The following is a 16,699-nucleotide window of genomic DNA, read 5'->3' as shown; positions in this document are numbered from 1 at the left end:
TATATAAATATTAAATTGTGAAATGTATGATTGCCTGATTGAATTTTATAAGAGTACTAATAGTAATTTGCTTTTATTAACATGTTTAGATCGTGTAAAATTACTGTGTAGATTTTTTCAAGAATTAATTTTTGTATTTATTTGCCTAACATTTAAATAAAATATGTTGCCATTTTTAATGTGCCCCTCTGGTTAAACACTGGCCCCTCCTTGGCCCCCCTAGTAAAATGTGTCTAGAGCCGCCACTGACTGTACAAAACAATATGCTCTAGCGGTGTCCGATTCGCTAACGAATCATTATTTCGAGTCGGATCTTTTAAATGAATTTGTCGGTCTGAACGATTCTTTCATGAATGAGACTGAATCGTGTTCACGTGTCCGATTCGTGATGACAGATCCGAGGATTTTGTTGCTGGGACGAACAGTGATGATTTGGTTAATATAAAAAATGTAGATGTTTGATGCGCATATGAAACTGTTCCCAGATTTCGGTTTCCATACCGTTCTTTTTTTTACTCTCCTCAAAAAACAAACTAAATTAATTTATTAATTTAATATTAAACACACGAATAAATGATTTGCTGGGTTAGTTTTAATCATCATAAATGTATTATAATTTTTTATTGTTATATATGATATATATATATCATTAAAAATAAAAATCATGACTGTAATTAACACTGATAAACAGTATAAAATAAGGATGAAGTGATGAGGTAAAATAATCACTAGTTGAATTCTTATTCCCTCACACACACACAATAATAATAATAATAATACAATTGAACTTACTGGGCTGGTTTTAATTAACATAATTTAATTATTAAATATAAGCAGTTACTTTTTTTTTTTTTTTAAATGCGATATCCAGGTTCTAATTATCTTCGTTCTTATGTGATGAATCATGGCTCTAACGAAGTGTAAAACTGATCAACCTTATCTATTTTCTGTCTACATTTGGCTTTTGAGACGCAGGAATATCGTGATGACGTAAAAGGAACACTGATTCAGTTATTTGATCCGGTTCTTGAAAACGAACTGCTCGAACGAATCGGTTCATTCAAATGAATCGGACTTCCCATCCCTAACACACAAACAAGGCGCACAATACAGATCGAGTGAAGTGTGTTTTAAGGTGTAAGTGGAAGTACTGTAGAGAGCACAGTAATTAAAGTAGACTAGCACAAATGGATTAAACACGTGAGCGCGATAATACGCGTTCACAGATATCCAGCAGGACGCGACTCTGAACGAACGAGAACGTATGGAAAGTGGACCAGAAAACGCGTGCTTTTCAACGCCGTATTAATTTTAAAACGCCGTTTTCATAACGCCGCCAGGTGTTAAATAAGCGCCGTTACGCGATAAGTAAACGCCAGACGCCACCACGCGTTAATATAACGCCACACGCCGATAGACGTTAAGTTAACGCGACACACCACTTAAGATCCAGATTTATTTACTCATCTACATGGACACACCTCTCATGGCTACAAGGACTCTACGGCAAGTCAGAGCATCCAGTTTGCAAGAGCGCGAAGATGGCAAGTATAGCCCTTACAATTATACATATAGCTTTTGTCTCATAAAGTTAAAACACGAATGAGTGCAAATTTGGAAAATATTTTATTCAACAGTTAAATTAATACAAAAGTAATATTATTATTTTATTATTATATTATATTTTGAGTAGGCTATCATTTCAATTTAATAAATAGTTGGTGATAGTTTCACAAAAATAGAAATTATGTTTATTTAAATTTACTCAACCCAATGATTCAGATGCAGTTTCTGTAACAAAAGTATAGCATGTGTAATTCTAAATTAAATATTAATATTTAAAGCTACATTTTGTTTGCTTTTTCAGATTTAACTCAATTAGGCTCTAAAATATCTTCTGAGGGTACTTTTTCTTCCTTTTTAAAAACATAATAACATATGATAAACTGAAATCATACTCAAAAGTTGTTACCTGATTTATTTTACAATAAAGCAATTACAAATATGGATATAGGGAATATAGTTATCGAATGACACAAATAAGTCCAAATTTGGAAATTATTACAATGGTTAAATAAATGAGAAAATGTATGGCAAGTCCTGACCTTTTGGATGTATTTAATTATAAATACCTTTGTAATCTATAATAACAGTACATTTGTTCATTCTTGAATATTAATATAGGTACCTGTAATTTTGGCCAAATTATATATACTTTGTTTGTGAATTTGCACATGCTATAATGTAAGCATCATTAATGACCCCTTTGTGTTTAATAAAAAAAATAAAAAAGATTGATTAGTGAAATGAAAGAATGATTTAATATAAAATTAGACTGATTATTAATTGTCTCCCATTGGCCTGATTAGCTTTGCCCTCAAAACCTTTCTTATTTAGTGGTACAGTATTGCATTATTTGTACATAATACACTTTGCATAAACGTTTGCAATTAGTTTTTTAAAAGGTAACGTTACAGTATCAAGGCCTCTATGCTTTTCTTTTTTTGATATTTCTTTGTTTAGGAACATAAATTAGTAGGGCAATATTTGATTTTTTTTTTAGCTTTTTGATCCCATTTTCCATCTAATTTTTATTAAATTAGTAAAATACAATCCAGAAGAATAAGTTACCAGTCAAATGAAATCAGCATCAACATTTCAGCTTTGCAAGACACAGAACTCTGCTGTTGCATTAAGGATTATGCAGATTTTTTGAGAAGACTTGGATGTGGCGTTAATGTATTTCATAAGAACGATGTAATGAAATTAATGTTTAAAATATAAAGTTTTGAAAATGGAAATATTAAACGATTTAAATGACTCATTTATACTTTCAAATGAAACTGAAACCAACAGTAGGTGGCAGCATGTCACTGCCTTATCAATGAATCACAAAACAAATTACTCTCTTTATGAATGGGTGATGGGTAAATCATTGACTCGCTAGATTTGTTCTAAAATGCAGATTCATTCATAAACGTTGTTCAGAAACAGCTGTGTGTTTGTTTGGAGATGCACCGCGATCAGCTGTGACTTTGTTTGAATTTGTTTTTAAGAAATAGAGCAAATTAAGTGTTCCTGAAATTTAAGTCCATATGTTCAGGGGCGCCTGCAGGATTTCTTCCGAGGGAGTCATCTCTACACTGTTTGTTATGATGAATGACAATACTGCAGCCTGCTTTCACGATCTGAGGTGAACCAATAAACATTTACTGCCTTCATTCAATCCCCATACTCCGTCTGTTTAATCTTATTTACTATCCTAATTGCATTATTATTATTATTATTATTATTATTATTATTCAGATTTGCCTTTGTTGTTGATGCTAATACAAAATATCAGGGGGGACTCCCATAAGTCTATTTTTAGTGGGGGTCAGCTCTGCAGTTCTGCTTAATTCAGCTATGATTATCATTTCAGTTTATGTTTATAAATAAATAATATATATATATATATATATATATATATATATATATATATATATATATATATATATATATATATATATATATATATAAGAAAAATGAAATTTAATTTAGAGTTACATATGCTCTACTTTTGTTTCAGAAGCTGCATCGGAATCGTAATATATTTACAGACTAAAACAGTTTGGTTATCAGCATTCTTCAAAATATCTTCCTCAAACGCAATACAGCATAAGGTTTGAAACAACATTAGGTTGAGTAAATGTAAATGTAAATGTAAATAAACAGATTTTCTATTTTTGTGAAACTATCGCCAACTATTTATTAAATTGAAATGATAGCCTACTCAAAATATAATATAATAATACAATAATAATATTACTTTCTTATTAATTTAACTGTTGAATAAAATCTTTTCCAAATTTGCACTTATTCATGCCTGGGGTGATAACTTTATGAGACAAAAGCTATATGTATAATTGTAAGGGCTAGCCATCTTCGCGCTCTTGCAAACTGGATGCTCTGACTTGCCGTAGAGTCCTTGTAGCCATGAGAGGTGTGTCCATGTAGATGAGTAAATAAATCTGCATCTTAAGTGGCGTGTCGCGTTAACTTAACGTCTATCGGCGTGTGGCGTTATTTTAACGCGTGGTGGCGTCTGGCGTTAACTTAACGCGTAACGGCGCTTATTTAACGCCTGGCGGAGTTATGAAAACGGCGTTTTAAAATTAATACGGCGTTGAAAAGCACGCGTATTCTGACCCATTTGGCTTTCCATAAGAACGCGCTGTGATCTATTTTTATCCCGCGCGCTGGTGCAGGTGCACAGGTCAGCAGGCGGAAGTGACGTGTGCGCTCACGAGACTCGCATTAAACCGTCGGGATTAGATCCGAGGACAGTCGAGCGGAGCTCAGTCGAGTTAAACGGTAGGATTTCACTCCTTTCCTTCATTTGTCACTCACATTGTATGATTACCGGCCGTCGTGAATTGTTGTGGAATAAACGCTGGTTTTCTAGGTTTGTTTACGTTTTATGTGTGTATGTGTGTTTGTGTGAGAGAGAGACGAGTTTGGGAGATCGGCTGATGTGAGGGAGAAATATCTCCAGAGTTGTTTTACAAACACCGGTTCGTGTTTTAAATCGTTATAGTTATATAGTTAAAAGTTATACGATTTTAAACTGCTCTAATGCACATCTCTGCGTTTCATAGCAGTATTTGACGTTATACGATGATTTGATGTCCCGGATTGAAGCGCTATTACCCGAACTCCGAGCTGTCAATCATGCGTCTCAGTATAATCTGCGGCTCTGGCGTCTAAACAGGCCACTGAACACAGAGGGCCCTAGTTAGATGCAGCCTGTTTGTTTCTCTGCCAAGAAAGTGACTTGTCCCAGCAGCCTCGATGCAGATGCACCGGCTGGAACAAAGCGAGCACATCACAAACACACCAGCCTCACTGTTCTTGTAGGACATGAACACATCTTTCCATTCCTGTCTGCTTAAACATCAATCTGTGATGCATGGAATCTGATGTTTGTTTTGATTTTAACGTGTTTTTACTGTAAATGCATTGATAGAGTTGTCACAAGGGCTGCACTTTTGTATCTGTGATGTCAAATGTGTGCACCTGCTGTATAAAATCGTTTTTTGTGTGTGTGCCTTATAATAGTTTAGCAAATTACTAATATATATTTATTTAAACACCATTTACAATTTATTTTATATATATATATATATATATATATATATATATATATATATATATATATATATATATATAATAATATAATTATATAATTATAATATAATAAAAAAAAATTCATTAGTACCAGAGTAGATTCAAAATGTTTCATGTAATAATTAAAAATACAGGCAAAATCTAGTACAAATAATCAGCAGTGATTATAATTTTAAAAGTCATGTTTTCACATTTGTATGCACCAGTAAACCGCATATAGTCATAAACAGTAGTATTTACCTACATGTGTTTATTAAACTTTAGAAATATGTAAACATTGTACTTTAGTATCTGTAATGTCAAAAGTGTGCACCTGTTGTATAGAATCATTTTGTGTGTGTGTGTGAGTGTGTGTGTGTGTGTGTGTGTGTGTGTGTGTGCGTGCGTGCGTGCCTTATAATAGTTTAGCTAATGACAGGTTCTTATTGTGACAACTTGCCCCACTCTTCCCCGCTTGGTTGCATATCCATGTAACTCTGATGTTTTTAGACTAATAATAAGACATGCTGATCAGGTCATAGTCCTCCATAACCGAAACAAATGTATAATAATCAGCAGTGTGTTGCTCAAAGTGTTGAAAGTTTACTTTAGTTTAATATTATTTAACCCTCTAAAGCCTGACATATGAAATATCAATTTTTTTATTCAAACTGAACAGGTTATTGAACCTTTAGACAAAATATTAAACATGCATGTGTTTTTGTTGAGTATCCTATTTAATGTGTCTTATATGGCTCATATAATATTATATATTGAGATTATGGACACCCTGAGTTTTATTCAGACGCCCAAACGGAGTAAAACTGTGCACTTTGGTGCAAAAGTTGATATGCACAAAAACTGATGAAGCTCTGATGCTTGTAATGTAAACCAATGAAGTCTTAATAACAGTATAGCAGATATTTAAAATGATAAAATATGTTATTGGTAGTCGCTCTATATATCTTCAAAATGTAAATAAATTTTACAATTAAACAAATTATTTCAGATGTATTTTATATATATATATATATATATATATATATATATATATATATATATATATATATGTGTGTATAAAATAATTTAAAAAGGATGCGTATATATACATAACTCTTATATATTAGTAATACATATTTAGCTATAAATATACTTTTTCAATTTATTGCAGTCAGCCATTGTCATCATTCTAATTTAATAATTAATATTTAGTGAAGTAATTATAATAATAAATGTATAAACAATGGTATTGAAATATTTCTAAAGTTTATTCTGACGTTCACTTGATCTAAATCAGCAAAGATTTGAGAGCGAAAAGACACGTGAAGCACGAGCTGAAGCTGGACGTTTGTACAGCTACACTAAAAGTATGTTTGGTAAAGCAATGCGAGTGTTAAGTATGTAGAGCGGGGCTCATTTGTTTCCAGTATGTCTGTGAATGTCCACGTGTGTCAGTAATGAGACGCTGCCATCAATCTGAGACGGGTGCAGTTACAGGTCACTCTCTCCAATTTAGCAAATCTCTCGTTCATCTGCACCTCTAATTAAGCAAATGCAGTCTCTTGGCTCAAGCTCAAACTGTTATCTTTGTTTTTTAAGTGTGATGGGAGGAAAGTGGATCGTTGGCACTCGTGAGGGATTTTGCAAGGACAGATTTACAAATAGTGTGCATTTAAAAGGAAACCTCACTTACAAAAAGACCGTGATGTAGTCCGTATGACTCGTGTGATACATTCTGAGGCCTCACGATGGAGTTCAGATGTCCTGGAGAATTAGATTTGAGAGCTTTTTGGCAGAACTCATCTTCTAATGGCTGAACAAGCTGCATGTTCCAGCAGCTAAATGGCAATTCATTACAGGCTGTATAGAGGATCAAATGTGTCTTTCTTGTAATAATCGAGAATATTATCTGTCAGGTTCATAGTAAAATGTGAATGCAAAAAGACCTTATTGGAAGCAGGCTGTGAGCGAGATGCGAGATGCGCACATGTGCTCCTATGAATCAGCATCTGATTTCTTATATAATCTCATCACTGAATCATATGCAAATAGGACACTGAGGGTCTCCTTCACGCTTCTCTAGAGCTGCGCAATATACATGAACAAAACGTCATTAAATAATCTTTAGCTCTTTTCTATACATACATATGCATACACATAAGAATAAATGAAAATTGTGTATTTATTATTAATATTTTATTTTCATGCATTGTAATCACCCATAGTAATCACTGTAAGATATATATATATATATATATATATATATATATATATATATACAAAATATAATATTTAAATGTGTATTTATGCATAATAATAATACATTTATAAATATATTTTTTCAATTCCTTGCTGTCAGCCCTTGTAGTCTTTGTATTGATTAATATTAATATTTACACACACACACACACACACACACACACACACACACAGACATATACATATATATAATATAACATTTTTTTTGTAGTTTATTCATTAATAAAAGACTAGATTCAAAATGTTTAATGTATTAATTAAAAATACAGGCAAAATCTAGGCATGTTTTCACATTTGTATGCACCAGTAAATGCCATATAGTCATGAACAGCAGTATTTACCTACGTATGTGTTTATTAAAACTTTATAAATATGTAAAGATTGAAGCCATTCATGATGTGTGGTTTCCCAGAAGTGATGTCACAGAGGGAGGGGCGGGACTAGAACGGGACACAGTATTTATGTAATTGACATGTGGGACGCGTTCCTGTAATCCTGGACAGAAAGCTCTCCTTCTGCTGTTTCATTTTCATAAGCTCTCACCCACGGCAGGAGCACGTCTGTTTCATAAGAGACAGACCTTCATGTGTGTGTGTTATCCTGTTGAAATAATAGCTTCTGCCATTCTCTTTTACCAGTGCTTTATTGATAAAGTTTCATGGCATATACTGATAGTGATATCTAGAGAATGTCTTTTTATGGTACACTGAAATGTTTCTGTATCTGAGTGTTTGTGTGTTGATGTTTTCATTTGCATTTAAACAGATGTTAAACAACAGGTGAATCTCATCTTCCTGAGATGGGCTTTATTTCATCTCTCTCTCTCTCTCTCTCTCTCTCTCTCTCTCTTTCAAATCTTGCTCTATTTATCTGTTTGATTGTCCGTCTGCTTGTTTAATTTTTCCAGTTCTGAAGCAACATCAAAAAATAAAGTGGCGTTGGATTTACTTTGAATCAATTTTCACTTAGGAAATGAGCAATTATCTGTCAAAAATGGCAACTTTTGTTTGTAGTATTACTGTGGAAAAGAAAAAATTATATATGTGTGTGTGTGTGTGTGAATTAAATAATTTAAAAAGATTTTAAAAATAAAATGTTTTATATATTTTTATATTTTATGTATTAAGTATTTCATTTAGTATTTATTTACAATTATTTGCTTATTTAAATTTTATATTTTTTACGATTTAATAGATTTTTAGCCTGTCATTAGCCGCAGTTTGGGAAAACTTGCACTAGTAATACAGAATTTAAACACCTCACTTTTGAGGGCATGTATATGCTAAAATACTGCTAAAAATGGAAAGAAATTGAGCATGTATCCTAAAAAGTGCTTTTCTTCACCAGTAAAATGATCTGAAGTTATTGATGACATCATCCTGCACTTAGGGGCGTATGCAAAGTTCTGTTCAGTCTAATACTCTCTGGAATCTGAATGCCGTTTCCTGTTTGTGATGCAAACTAAAGGTTATTGGATGAGATTTGGATATGATTTTAATAGGAAATAAATCAGCATTAGAAAGAAACAGTGTATGGGGTATATAAAGGGTCTTTGTGCATCGTTCAGTCATCAAACTAAATCAGTTACAGTTCATGTCGGGCTCCCGGAAGGCCGGCCTATCAATCCCTCCATCTTCCCGCTCTCTTTCTCGTCATCACGCCTCCTCCTCCTCCTCTCAGCTCAGCGTGTGTTTTCTCCTGAGGAGTGATATTTCAGTAATGAAGCGATCTCTCAGTCAAGGATCCCTCAGAAACTCAAACGCTGACATCTAACAGCACACACTTCACGGCCTGACCTTCAACCACTGCTTGACTTGAAGATCCTGGAATAATTCAGTTATATTATATTATTATATTATATTTATTTTATTTTAATTTACAAAATATGTGTATTACACCAACATTTTATGTGTGAAAATAATACTAATAATATTCTAAAATATATTTTCTATTTAATAATTTATGTATCAAATCTTATTACACACAGATCTTATTAATATAATATGCAATTAAGATACATTTTTAAATATTATTAAAATGTTATTATCTCAGTATTTTACTTATTAATATTAAAACATTATTATTATTTGTGTGTGTCTCTCTCTCTCTCTCTCTCTCTCTCTCTCTCTCTCTCTCTCTATATATATATATATATATATATATATATATATTAGGGGTGTAACGATACGCGTATTCGTATTGAACCGTTCGGTACGACGCTTTCGGTTCGGTACGCGGTACGCATTATGTATACCGAACGGTTCGTTGGAGTATTTAATTATATTTGAAAAAAAAAAAAAAAAAAGAGAGAGAGAGAAATATAATGATATGCGTTCAACAAGGTAGCCCAATAACCCAAACAACGTAACAGGCAACGCCCCTGACACTCCCGAAGAAGAAAAAAACACCATCTTATATGTTTATGTTAGGCTACTCAGCAGGCGCTCGCTCACTCAGTACGCGCTGAAGGCTCGTTGCAAAATAGCCAATGCGTTTAACAGACTAGAAATGAGAAGATCCTCCAATAACCAACAGGTCTGGTGTTTGGGTGCACTTTGGATTCCCTTTAAGCTATAATGGTGATGGCAAGAGAGTGGTTTCCTTTCCAAAGCGCTCGGGCAGAAGCGCTCATGAGGCGTCTGTCTTTGCTAAGCAACAATGACGTGCTCTCTCCATGAGACGCGGACATTTCAGCGAAGGATAAATGGATTTGCAGCTCTAAAAATCGCTTGTAGTAGCTCTGCTACTGAATTTATTTCAAAATTGCAATCCATATACAACTATGATCAGCTGATCCTTCATCTTGGCTGAGCTCTCAACGTTGTTACGGGAAAGGATGAAGCTGATTGGTTGGTTCTTGTCACATGACCCGCGGTGCGCTTGCGGCATTCTGAAAAGTTGAGATGTTTTTACATTTTGCTGTATCTAAAACGTATCGAACCGAACCGAACCGAACCGTGACATCAGTGTATCGTATCGAACCGAACCGTGAATTTTGTGAACCGTTACACCCCTAATATATATATATATATATATATATATATATATATATATATATATATATATATATATATATATATATATATATATATATATATATATATATATATATATATATATATATATATATATATATATATATAATATTGTTATTTATTTTTTATTTTATTTTTTTGTGGAATTTTGTAAATGGAGATGAACTGTTTCTTTAAGAGAAGAGAGAGAAAAATATCACCCATCTTTAAATTTAGGGTTGGGTTTGTTTGGGTGGAGTCCTGTGTGTCTGTAAAACCCACAATCCAACCTTGTACTTGAATGCATTTCTTCTTGTTGTGATTGTGTGTGTGTTTAAAGCAGAGGGAAGTGCACTAAGCAAACAGCCGTTCTGACTGAGCACTTCTCCTCAAGGGGAAGACTGATTCTGCTTCAGTGTGAGTGTGTCCTCACAGATTTGTGTGCTACTATAATTACAAGCGCCTGCAGCATCTCATGGGGAGCGCATTAACACACACGAGTGGAGGAGTAAAAATCACTGCACACACTCTCTCCTCTTTTCTCCTCTTTTCCCCTTCTTTTTCCCATCACTGCTCTCCACTTCTCTCCATCCTGGCTGATATATGGTATATCTGGCAATAAGTACATTGATGTAGGGTACTAAATAAATTTCACTTAAAAATTATTTTAAAAAATAATATATAATAATAATTATTATTATTATTATTATTATTATTTTTTTTATTAATGGCTTAATAGTTTAAAAATGTATGCCACAGCAAAAATTCTTGAAAAAAATCTTCTGCAAAAAGTTTTTTCCACAGTTAAGTAATTCTGAATCTTGTCGGTGCCGATATAAAAAATAATCTAGAACATAAAAAAAAATATATTATTGGTAAAAAAAATCTTTAAATGGCTATGATTTGATAACAAACTTAATATCAGGTCCTTTCTCAACATGCAATTTGTCTTGGCTGTTGATATCGATGTTAATAAGAAGAATATATATATATATTTTTTTTATTCACTACACTTTTAAAGTCTTTTCTGCTCACCAAGGCTGCATTTATTTGATTAAAAATTGTGAAATATTATTAGAATGTAAAATAACTGCTTTCTCTGTTAATATACAGTAAAATATAATTTATTCCTGTGATCAAAGTTTAATATTTTGCATTACTCCAGTCTTCAGTAATCCGTCAGAAATCATTCTAATATGCTGATTTGCAACTCAGGAAACATTTCAGATTATTATTATTAGTGTTGAAAACGGTTGTGCTGCCCAATATTTTTATGCAAACCATGATACTTATTATTTTTTCGGGATTTATGTGAAACCAAAATCTTTTTTGTTTTGTTCTCTTTAGTATTCATCCCATCATCCTCTCTGTCCTCTCTGCTCTCCCTTGTTTTCCCTGTTGTTGAAATCTTTTTGCTTGTACTGAGGTGATTGGATGATGTCCAGGCCTGTGTTTTTCTGCATGTGGTTCATTTCAGGTCATTCCTCACCAGCATCTGTTTTGGAGTATTGTGTTCCAGTAGATTTGTATGTGAAAGTCACTATAAGAATAAACTTGAATCGAATCGAATTGAATAGATTCAGTGTGACTGGCTGATATATTAAATAACTGGTGGTGATCTAAAATTAAGCGTCATCTTGATGGATGCAGTGACTGTAATGCGCTTTTATTGATGAAGATTTGTCTTTTAGAACATATACTTTATTTTTTCTTAAGTTGAGTATAGCTACACTGGCATGCGAAAGTTTGGGAACCCCTTACAGAATCTGTGAAAATGTGACTAATTTTAACAAAATAAGAGAGATCATACTAAATGCATGTTATTTTTTTTAATTTTGTACTGTCCTGAAGAAGATATTTTACATAAAAGATGTTTACATATACAGTATTTTTCAGACTATAAGTCGCACCTGAGTATAAGTCGCATCAGTCCAAAAATACGTCATGAGGAAAAAAACGTATATAAGTCGCACTGGACTATAAGTCGCATTTATTTAGAACAAAGAACCAAGAGAAAACATTACCGTCTACAGCCGCGAGAGGGCGCTCCATGTCTTCAGTGCAGACTACAGGAGAACTGAGCAGCATAGAGCGCCCTCTCACTGCTGGAGACGGTAATGTTTTCATTTCTCTTGGTTCATGTCAAATTAATTTTGATGAATAAGTTGCACCTGACTATAAGTCACAGGACCAGCCAAACTATGAAAAAAAGTGTGACTTATAGTCTGGAAAATACAGTAGTTCGCAAGACAAAAAGATAAGTTGAAATTATGGAGGATTGTGGTTGTTGATACTGTGTGCTGTTCCCTGGATGATCCACGACTCGCTTTCTGTTTTGTGATGGTTGTTCATGAGTCTCTTGTTTGTTCTGAATAGTTAAACTGAGCTCTGTTCCTCAGAAAAATCCTCCAGCTACTGCTTATTCTTCAGTTTTCCAGCATCTTTTGCATATTTTAACCATTTGAACCATCACAAAACAAAAAGACAGCCGTGGATCAACCAGGGAACACCACACAGTATTAACAACCAAGGGTTCACAAACTTTTGAATGATATGTAAACATCTTTTATGTAAAATATCTTTCACATGCATTTTGTATGATCTCCTATTTTCTTAAAATTATTCACATTTTTCAAACTTTAATTATTTTATATTTTCAAAGTTTAGTTATTTTTCATGACTTGATTCTGTTTTAGTGAATCGATTCATAAATCTGATTCAATTTGTTTTTCACTCACAATGATTACACATACAGTACGAAAGTGTAAATGTACACCCTAATCTACAAATGAAATAATAAATAATTATGATAAATAAGTGAGTCGATTCATCAAGTTGTGTTATTATCACTCATTCGCAGAACTCCCTGCTTGTCATTTTTGATTAATTTTATTTTGTATTTTTTGGTATTTTTTAATATTGTTCCCCCAGGTTTGTTTATTGATTGCACCTTTAACCACATTCATTCATTCTAGGGATGCACGATATTGGATTTTGGCCGATATTCGATATGCCGATATTTTCAAAATAATTTTGGCCGATACCGATATATATATATACAAATTTTTCGCCTGATAAATTTAAACTTTAATTTTACTGAAGAGAAATCCATGTATCTCTTCTGTACTGATTCTACCATAAATGTACTATTTTACAAATGTAGACAGACATTCACATCTGATAAACAGGTCAATTATTTCACTTGGAGAATATCGGTTTGGCTCATCGGCAGAAATATTCATATCGGCCGATACCGATGATGGTCATTTTAAGCTTTTATCGGCCGATACCGATGTTGTGCCGATATTATCGTGCATCCCTAATTCATTCAACTTACAAAATCAATAATACAAACTTAAAACCCTTGACCAAATATAAACCTATTTGATAAATGTTATACAGTAGTATTAATATCTGTCAGTAAATATAGTCTATGAATATGGATTATTATATTGGTGATATGCATTAAAAAAAATATAATTATTTTATTTTATTACAAACGGTGTGAAAAACATACTTTGATTATTTTAGTGATTTGTTTGTTTGTTTTTTTACAGTATTTTCTTGCATTATTTTGTATAAGTTCAGTTTGATTGGAACGATGCTTCTGTCAGAGCAAATCCATTATTATGGAGATATTTTTCAGTCTTTTGCAGTGTATTCAGTATATGTTGAGAAGTAATCGTTCTGTGGTAATCAATACACTGCTGAATGTTCTGCTGAGGGATTCGTGTCTATAACAGAGTCACTGTTACATAACTCACCTGCATGAGGCCATCAGCAAGCGCATGCATGTCTGAGGAGGACGAGATACACACCCTGAACCCACTATCATCTGATCTCTAATACACCGTGTGTGTGTGATTCTGTGTGTGTGTGTGTGTGAGTGTGTGAGTGTGTGAGTGTTGGCGCTTCCGCTGTTGACTTTGAACCAGGCGTTAACCTCGTGTACAGGGTCGAGGCTGTTTGAGCCATAACTTCATGTGTCCTTTTGTTTTAATTATTTGTGGCTGATCCAATATGTATTGTAGAAAGATATATAGTTTTAGCAAAATGTGTGTGTGTGTGCAGAGAGCGAGAGAGAGAGAGAGAGATGGAGATGCATATGATTTATTAATTTATTTTAATATTTGTAACCTGTACAGGCAAAATTAGTCACAATGAGCAATTTTTCAAATATTTTTTTTTCTAAAGACCTTTAAAAATATATGTATGATTTGTTGAATCAGACAAAAAATGGCTGAGCTACACATATTTGTCAGTCAGTTCTGAGAGAAATCATGTTAAAGTTTGCTGAAGGTTCCAAAGCACGTTTCCTCCACGTCCTTATATATTATTACTATTTATAATATTAAATACTATATTAATAATCACAATATAGCCATTTTTTATTTTATCTTTATTAAAAATAAGAAAAGATAAAAAAAAAAACAATAGTAGAACAGATATAAGGGAGTAATAAATAGTGCATTACTTGTCATTTTACATTTAAGCCTTTGTGTATGATTCATATTAGGGATTTGCAAGAGCGATCAAGTACTCGGCCGTGACAGAGACGATCGATCATGAAAACAATAATCGTGGGAATTATTTATTTATTTATTTTTCTGATTGATTATAGCTGCAATTTGGCCGGCACCCTAAGCTCTTATTGTTTCGCTGACCACAGCATGCAGTCCAAAGTATGGACATGAGAAAAGAGAAGCGTGGCTTCGAAGTCACGTAGTGATGTCTAGGTTAGCTACATACATATCTGATCTAATATAGAATGTGTTGAGATATGAACATTTATTAACATGCTGAATGAATGCGCTGCATATTACCAGTGTTTAGTTTCATGCTAAAATGCAATGCCAATGAGTTATTTGAGACGGTCAATACTGATATTACAACAATCCAGCAGTGCTTTTTTTTTCCGCATAAACGTGTTTGTTAGTGTGAATCATTTGTGATCCATCTTTAAGGTTTTTTTATGAATATTTGCAAATCGTCTTTCCTAATAATGTGCTAGTTAGCAAGTTGAGGTAAACCGTATAATGAGAACGGCTTGTCACGGAAGAGAGGGGCGGGGTCAGCAGAGCTCATTAGCATTTAAAGGAACACTGACTAAAATGGCTTGCTGAAAACAGCTGGTTTTTGACAAGGTAAAAACGGTGTTTTACGTTTGAGAAATTTTAACCAAAGTATGTTATAAACTTTTCATTAAGACCCTAAAGAGTCATATCAACTTGTGGAAAAAGGGGGGTCCGATGATCCCTTTAATTTACAAATTTTACTGAAAACCTGAAATTCTTTTTTTTTTTTTCTCTGTCTTTTGTCTGTAACTCAGAATTAACCCATGCATATTCAGACTGATTTTGTCCGCACGGTCACAATTGTAATATTATTTATATGATTATTTCATCATTTTAATATATGTAATAATTTATTTTATTATTTGTTTTCTGTATTTATAATTTAATTTACCGAGAGATACATAGGATTTATGAATATATGAATGACTTATTCATATTATGTGTTATTTTATATTTAACTCGTTTAATCAATACATTTTTATCAATTGTTTAATAAATTAATTAAATTAATGTTTTTGAAAGACGTGTCTTCTGCTCACCAAGGCTGCATGTATATGATCAAATATACTGTAAAATCATGAAATATTATTACAATTTAAACTGACTGTTCTTTGTCAGTATTTTGTAACATGTAATTTATTTCTGTGATCAAAGCTGAATTTTCAGCATCATTCCTCCAATCTTCAGTGTCACATGATCTTCAGAAATAATTTCTGATTTGCTGCTCAAGAAACATTTCTGATTATTGTCAGTGTTGAAAACCGTTGTGCTGCTTCATATGTCCGTGTAAAAGGTTTGTGTCTTGATTGGTGTGTATGTGAGCCGTTGGTTTACTGGAACGGCTGAATTTATTCCCGTCTTTGGAGTCTGTTTCTCTTTTTCATGTTAAGGACACAAGAGCTGTCAGTGTGTTTGTTTCGACTCGTCTCCATTATTAATGAGAGATTGTAACGGAGCCGAAGCAGCGCTGGATCCCTTACAGCCCGCAGAGGCTTCAGATGGATTTCAAACTGTATGTTTGTCCTCAACAAAGAGCCTCGGAGTTGGTGTGCATGTGAATTATGACTAATTTATCTACTCCACTTTAAATCCAAGTCCGTTTGGGCTTCTTTTAGGTCTAGACCTTAACTAACCTTGGTTTAGTGGCAGAGAAACGTCTCAGTTTAATTGCAGCTTAGTTTGAGCCCGTTTGTGTGTTCACTCTTG

The 16,699-nt window shown here is 33.3% G+C and overlaps 1 protein-coding gene across 2 annotated transcripts in view; it reads left to right on the top strand.

The window, feature by feature from the left end:
* The first annotated feature begins 4,211 nt into the window (after positions 1–4,211).
* Positions 4,212–16,699, top strand: part of LOC127965402 (mitogen-activated protein kinase kinase kinase 13) — a 55,979-nt gene continuing 43,491 nt past the window's right edge. For both annotated transcript variants that reach the window (XM_052566212.1, XM_052566211.1), the window contains exon 1: positions 4,212–4,353. The gene's annotated coding sequence lies outside the window, so the exon portion shown is untranslated. The remainder of the gene's footprint in view (positions 4,354–16,699) is intronic.

Source organism: Carassius gibelio, chromosome B9 (assembly GCF_023724105.1).
Source record: "Carassius gibelio isolate Cgi1373 ecotype wild population from Czech Republic chromosome B9, carGib1.2-hapl.c, whole genome shotgun sequence".
Classification (NCBI taxonomy): Eukaryota; Metazoa; Chordata; class Actinopteri; order Cypriniformes; family Cyprinidae; genus Carassius; species Carassius gibelio.
The sequence above is the reverse complement of the archived record's forward strand: the minus strand, read 5'-3'. Positions and strand labels throughout refer to the sequence as shown.